We start from the raw sequence: 7962 nt of genomic DNA, 5'->3' as shown, positions 1-7962 counted from the left end.
CCGTAGTGGAGGACTCCAGAAATTTTGGCCACCTGTAGTTCTTTAACGTGCACCAAAATCTAAGTACACGGGTGTTTTCGCATTTCGCACCCACCGAAGGAATATAATCAACCATTATATATAGCTTTCATTGATTACGGGAAGGGGTTTGATTCAGTCGAAACCTCAGCAGTCATGGAGGCATTGCGGAATCAGGGTGTAGACGAGCCGCAAGTAAAAATTCTGAAATATATCTGTAGCGGCTCCAGAGCCACCGTAGTCCTCCATAAAGAAAGCAACAAAATCCCAATAAAGAAAGGCGTCAGGCAGGGAGATACGATCTCTCTAATGCTATTCACAGCGTGTTTACAGGAGGTATTCAGAGACCTGGATTGGGAAGAATAGGGGATAACAGTTGTGGGATGTGTCTGCCGAAGGATGAATCCCAACACAAAAGCGTAACGACTCTTTATTCGACTAACGATGGCAGCGGACGGGTATACCAATGCTACATTCTTCTCAGTAACGGAAAGTAGAAGGCGGTCCATCTCAGCCGGGCAGCCTGTTTTTATAGCCACCGTTGGTGACGCATACCTCGGGTGACGCGGCGGTGGCGCTATGTTTTATCGGCCACGCAGTCAAGCGTGCAGCTGTGTTATGCTGGGCCGAATGATTAGAAGGCGTAGGGTGTGCAGAAATATGCGTGGAGTGTGTCGCCACATACCCCCTCCGCGGAGTGGAGAGCCGTCAGGGCTTGTAAATCTGGGTAGCGTAACCGATGCCCATTGGGCGTAGTGATAGAAGCAGGCTGCGATGTCGGTGGTCGTGAATGGACGTTTGTGGGTGCACTGGTATTTCCTGATTCGGCGGAATCGGTGTAGGCCGGCTTCAGCCGGTCGATAGAGACGCGGACGGCGTTCCTTTTAATGCGCAGGGTGAAGGTTTTGTCATCGCGACGGAGAACTGGGTAGGGTCGGCGGACGGTGTCGTCGCGGAGAAAAGTGTGCGAGCACGTTGCCAGATCCTTGTAGACGAAGGGGCGGTCTTACAGTGGTGAGCTGCAGGTGACGGGCGGAGGGCAGCGATGGTGCGTCGGAGCCAGGCGATGAAATCAGTGGGATCTGAGGTATCGGTGATGGATGGCGGTGCAGCAAGAAGTTAGCCTGGGAGATGGAGGTGTTCCCCGCAGACGAGCTCTGCGAGTGTAGCCTGAATGTCGGGCTTGAAGGTGGCGTGAAGACCTAGGGTGACGGCTGGGAAGGCTTCAGGCCAGGTTGAGTCTGGATGGCACATGATGGTTGCTTTGAACTGTCGGTAGAAACGCTCGATGACCACGTTGACGCATGGGTGGTAGCTGGTGGTCCGCGAGCGTTCGAACCCCATGGTCAGCCCGAGGAGCCGGAAAAAATGCGATTCAAACTGTAGTCCTCGGTCGGTGGTGACGCGGCGAGGGGGCCCGAAGCGGGCAATGTAGCCGGTGAAGAAGGCCGAGGCGACGTCTTCTGCAGTGATTCCCTTGAGGGGCCATTCTTCAGGCCATCGAGTATACCGATCGATGGTGGTGAGGCAGTAGCGATAGCGCCAAGCTGGAGGCAAGGGCCCTATGATATTGCTACGGGATAGTATTTCCAATGACGAAGAGCCGAGCAGTAAGAAGACGACGACGACAATTGGAAGCTAGCGCGGGCTGTTGCCTCTTGGCCAACTGCGGCGTATTGCCTTGTAAATATACTTGTAAATAGTTTTTCGTCGGTGTCTTCTTACGTAACATATCTGGTGGAGGTGGACGTTCCCTGTACCTCGTCACGGAGCTTCGCAGTGGATGGTACGTCCAGCCTTCCTTCATGGCTCCCGGCGACGACAACTCGACTCCACCGGCTCCGACAGCTGCTGCCGCTTCGACGACCTACATCACTCTCCCCGCTCCCCGTGATCCTGGCGTATTCTCGGCAAAAGATGGGGAAGACGTCGAGGACTGGATCAGCCTGTACGAACACGTCAGCCGCAATAACCGGTGGGACCCTACTATCATGCTCGCCAACATAGTCTTTTAACTCGGTGGCACACCTCGAGTTTGGTATCGGACGCAAGAAAATGAGGTCACCAGTTGGGATTCGCTTAAGCAAAAGCTCCGGGACTTATTCGGCAACCCCTGCGGTTACCAACTAGCCGCGCAGAAGGCGCTTTCAGGTCGTGTGCAGACGTCAACGGAGCCCTTCGTCACGTACATTCAGGACGTCTTGGCTCTGTGCCGCAATGTTGACGCACACATGACTGAGTCCGACAAGGTCTCCCACATCCTCAAAGGCATTGCCGATGACGCCTTCAACTTGCTCGTATTTAACAACGTGACGACGGTCGATGCAGTTATAAAAGAGTGCCGCCACCTGGAACTCGCTAAAAGCCGACGTATCGACCAACAGTTTGCCCGTCTGCCCAACACCCCAGCGACATCTTCCTGTGCCGACGCTCCTCATCCCAACAACACTGGCGATGTTACCAGGATTGTCCGGCGTGAGATCGAGGCCGCCTATCCGGCTGCCTTCGACTCGAGCCCCTCCAATGCACCTGCAGTCACTGTTTCCCTGATCCAGGCAGTTGTCTGCCAGGAGTTCGCCAACATGGGTATTCACACCATCTGCTAGGCCCATCGCCCTGATACCCACCCGGCTTCTTCGATTCCGCCCCGTCCCGCACCTTCTTACCCACCACGTTTCCGTAGCCCCTCTGAATGGCGTACTGCAGACGACAAGCCAATTTGTTTTCCCTGCCATCGAATTGGGCACATTTCTCGGCACTGTCGCAGTCGCTGGAGTTCCCCGAACCAGCCTACATATACTGCGTACTCTCGCCCCCCAGGTGGCCTTTCTCGTCCCTATGCTGCCCGCTCAGATAATGCCGCCACCGATTCTCCTGCGCCGAACCGCCCCTATACTCATTCGCTTTCGCCCCGACGACGACAATCTCGCTCCCCCAGCCCCGTCACTCCTATTCGCCGACTCCCTTCGGACGCCGCTCCCAGCCGGAAAACTAGACGATGCAGCGCCTCAAGGTGACGCTACATTGCTCCCTACGTCGCCAAATCCTCTCCTGACGTTGCCCACTCATCTGAACCTTCTTGACGTGCAAGTCGACGGTGTTCCTGTATCTGCTCTCATAGGCACGAGGGCGCATTTGTCGGTAATGAGCGCTGACCTTCGTAACCGGCTGAAGAAAATAATCTCGCCCGCCACTACGCCTGTTGTCAAGTTCAAGTTTATTGTTCTTCTAGTACAGACTATAAACGTCCTCCCGGGCTAAAAGCTGCCGTCAGTAGCTTGACTGGACCCAGGAGGCGTTATACATGGCAGAACGAAAACAGTAACCTTTTTGGTACAAAAAAAAACTTAAGCAGAAATTTACTAAATATAAACTAAACATAAATTGAAAACTCAGAGACATGCTTATGACAGTGTATCTAAGAAACAACAAGACATTTTTGTACAAATAAAACAAAAAGGCAAAAAAGAAAACATGGTCATTTATATGCATCGTTATACATGAATATATATATGTTATAGGTTAACGAAATACATCTTCAACTCTTTACGAGAGAATTTATTACCGTGAACATGATTATTTAGGATTTTCGGCAAATTGTGTTTAATAGATTGTCACTTATACTCGGTGCGAAAGCGCGGTACAGGCCAAGGTTCAAGGTTTCTGAAATGCACAGGTATGTCATGGTGCTGCAAGGTCGCTAGTGATGTAAGAAAATCTCTCCATTCTTTCCTTGCAAAATAAAATATTTGTAAAAGACGATATTTGTAGTATCGATCTACCCATAGGATTTCGTATGTTTGTGACAATGTTTTTGTTGTTGATCGGGCTTCAATATTAGCAATGTGTCCGAAAAGCGCCTTTTGTAATGTAACTATTTTATTTATGTTAGTTCGTGTTGTGGTTGCCCATACTAAAGTGCAATAATTAAATTGCGAGGTGAACAATGCATGATAAATTTGTAGCTTGGCTTTTGTCGGCATGCAAGCTCTACAGCGAGATAGTACACCGGCGACTGCAGAAAACTTGTTTCGAAGGTTATTAAAATGAGCATTCCAACTCAAATGACATGAAAATATTACTCCAAGTATTTTGTGTTCATTAACTAGTTCTACGTGTTTGCCTAAATAAGTGATTGAATGTTCCAACTGAAAAGGTTTGTTTCTGGCTCTGAAAAGAATAGCTTTCGTTTTAGTGGGGTTAATTCTGAGCACATTTGAACGTGACCAATCATATAGTTTCATGAGCAATGCGTTACACCTGATAATTAGTTCGTTTGAGTCTTTTCCACAGAAGAGTATAGTACTATCATCCGCATATATAAAGAAACCAACTGTAGGATCTATATTTACTAAGTCATTAATATATAAGTTAAATAATAGTGGGCCCAAAACACTCCCTTGCGGCACTCCATTTTTAAGTGTCAAGAAAGAAGATAGGACGTTGTTAATACATACACACTGAGTTCTATTTCTAAGATATGATTCCATTAAAGTGAGTGGATGTCCGCGTACTCCATATATTGATCGTTTATATTTAAGAATGTCATGACTGATGCAATCAAATGCCTTGCTAAAATCAATGAAGAGCCCGAAGGCGAATTCTCCGTTGTCAATGCTTTGCACAATACTTTCCTTCAAGGATAATAGGGCGGATAATGACGTCGAACTGGTCCGTGTCGCCCATGGCGGAACAGCCCCTGTAATTGGTATGTGTGCCGCCCGCGTCTCCTTCGCCGATCGCTCCACTACCGTGCTATTCACAGTCATCGCTCACTGTCCCCACGAAATCATCCTCGGCTTAGACTTCCTCTCCGCACATTCTGCTCTCATCGATTGCTACGCCGGTACTCTCCGCCTCGACCTGCCGGTTCTGGATCCTGCTGAACAACACCCTACCCGCCTCAGTTCCGTCGACTTTGTTCGCTTGCCACCTTCGGCACTGACTTACGTTGACTTCGTTTCATCCCCACCAGTCCCCGACGGTCACTACCGCGGCTCCTATGCAAGACGTCCTCCTTACACACGGGAATACAGTACCTCATACAGTTTTATCTATTACGGCGAATTGCGTCTGCCTGCCAGTGGTCAATTTTGACTTGACGACACAAGTGCTGCCACGCGGGATGTCTCTGGCCCAACTTTGCTCATTCGAGGATCACTCTGTAGCTTCGATTTCCGTAGACGACAATTCAGCCGATCCTCCTCTACCATCGCAGTCGGCAACTTGTACCATCGCCAACTTACAGAAAATGATTGCACCCGGCATGCCGTCCGAGCACGCTCGTGCGCTCTACCGCGTTCTGGTTTTCTACCAAATTATTTTTGACTTTAACGATCATCCTTTGGCTCAAACAACAGCTGTTAAACATTGCATTAATACCGGTGATGCCCCTCCCATTAATCGCCGCCCGTATCAAGTATCACCGGCTGAGCATCAAGTTATTCACATCGAAGTTCGCAAAATGCTTGCCAAGAACTTTATTGTACCGTCATGTAGTCCATGGGCGTCACCTGTTGTGCTGGTAAAAAAGAAGGATGGCTCATGGCGCTTTTGCTTGGATTATCGGCACCTTAACAGGGTTACCAAAAAGGACGTGTATCCCCTACCTCGGATTGATGACGCCCTTGACTGCCTCCATGGTGCTCGCTATTTCTCCTCAATTGACCTTCGCTCCGGCTATTGGCAGATTGCCGTGGACGATGTCGACCGCGAGAAGACTGCCTTCGTAACACCCGACGGTCTTTATCAATTCAAAGTGATGCCGTTCGCTCTATGTAACGCTCCTGCCACTTTTGAATGCATGATGGACTCCCTTCTTCACGGTTTCAAATGGTCCACGTAACTGTGCTACTTGGACGACGTTATAGTATTCTTCCCAACATTCGCTACGCACCTCGAGCGCCTCTCAGCAGTCCTGGACGTTTTTCGGCGAGCCGGTCTGCAACTCAACGCATCGAAGTGTCAATTCGGCCGTCGCCAGATTACCGTCCTTGGACATCTCGTTGACGCGAACGGAGTGCAACCGGACCCAGGCAAGATCAATGCTGTTACGCACTTCCCTGTTCCAAAGTGTGTCAAGGATGTGCGCAGCTTCATCGGTCTTTGCTCGTACTTCCGCCGTTTCGTGAAAAATTTCGCGGCCATAGCACGACCAGTAACCGAGCTTTTGAAAAAAGACGCCCCTTTCCAGTGGGGCGATAACGAGGCCTCTGCATTCTCGCTTCTACTCGACCTTCTCACAACGTCTCCCGTTCTAGCCCATTTCGATCCTTCTGCGCCTACCGAAGTCCATACTGATGCCAGTGGTCACGGAATTGGCGCAGTACTGGCACAACGCCAGCGTGGCCACGGCCGTGTTATCGCTTACGCCAGCAGGCTCCTCTCGCCCGCGGAGCGCAACTATTCCATCACTGAGCGTGAGTGTCTGGCCCTAGTTTGGGCGGTTGCGAAGTTCCGCCCATACTTATATGGCCGACCTTTTTCCGTTGTCACAGACCATCACGCGCTTTGCTGGTTATGCTCATTGAAAGACCCTACAGGAAGACTTGGTCGCTGGGCCTTACGCCTCCAAGAATATTCGTTCTCTGTCACCGACAAATCTGAGCGACTACACAAGGACGCTGACTGCCTGTCTCGCTACCCGGTAGACGAGCCTGACGATGCCGACAGTAGTACCGCCGACGGCATTTTCTCTGTGTCTGCCTTCGCTAACATCGCCGATGAGCAGTGCCGATACCTATCGCTACGAGTAGTCATCGAGCGTCTGCGCTCTACACCTACCGACGCATCCGTTCGCCAATATGTCTTCCAGGGCGGCATTCTGTACCGAAGGAACTTCCTCCCTGATGGCCCTGATCTTCTTGTCGCGCCAAAACACCTACGACAGACTGTACTCTTTGAGATGCATTACGCACCTACTGCAGGACATCTTGGGGTAACCCGCACGTACGACCGCGTCCGCCGCCGCTTCTATTGGCCTGGTCTCGCTGGCTCCGTCCGACGCTATGTTGCTGCCTGTGATCCCTGCCAGCGTCGGAAAACACCTCACGTGCTACCTTCCGGTCATCTCCAGCCGATCACCGTCCCTGTGGAACCATTCTTTCGTGTTGGATTAGACCTCCTCGGTCCCTTTCCCACGTCATCCGCTGGGAACAAATGGATAGCCGTCGCAACTGATTACGCCACCCGATATGCTATCACGCGGGCTCTCCCTACCAGTTGCGCCACTGACGTCGCGGACTTTCTCTTGCGTGACATTATTTTAGTGCATGGCGCCCCGCGACAGCCGCTATTGACCGTGGTCGTAACTTCCTCTCGAAAGTTATCGCCGACATTGTGCGTTCCTTCTCTATTCAACACAAGCTGACTACCTCATACCATCCTCAAAACAATGGCCTGACATAGCGGTTAAACCGTACTCTAACAGACATGCTGTCCAAGTACGTTTCGAAGGACTACCACGACTGGGACGTTGCCCTTCCTTACGTCACATTTGCTTATCATTGCTCCCGGCACGACACCGCCGGATTTTCTCCATTTTATCTATTCCACGGTCGCGAGCCGAGCTTGCCCCTTGACACGGTACTTCCTCCTGCTGCGACCTCAACAAACGAGTATGCGCGCGACGCCATCGCCCTCGCCGACCATGCACGCCAGCTTGCCCGTGCTCGACTGACGGACTCGCAAACCACGCAGCAGCGTCAGTACAACGCCCGCCACCGTGACGTACAGTTTTCGCCTGGTGCACTCGTGCTCCTGTGGTCGCCCTCTCGTCACGTCACTTTCAGAAAAGCTCCTTTCGCGATACACAGGGCCCTACCGCATGCTGCGCCAGGTGACGTCTGTGACGTACGAAATTGCTCCTGTGAGCTCAACCTCGTCATCTACTCTGGCATCTAGTGATGTCGTGCACGTCAGTAGGCTCAAGACCTACTACACTGC

This window comes from Dermacentor variabilis, unplaced genomic scaffold, assembly GCF_050947875.1.
Source record: "Dermacentor variabilis isolate Ectoservices unplaced genomic scaffold, ASM5094787v1 scaffold_19, whole genome shotgun sequence".
Taxonomy (NCBI): Eukaryota; Metazoa; Arthropoda; class Arachnida; order Ixodida; family Ixodidae; genus Dermacentor; species Dermacentor variabilis.
The sequence above is the reverse complement of the archived record's forward strand: the minus strand, read 5'-3'. Positions refer to the sequence as shown.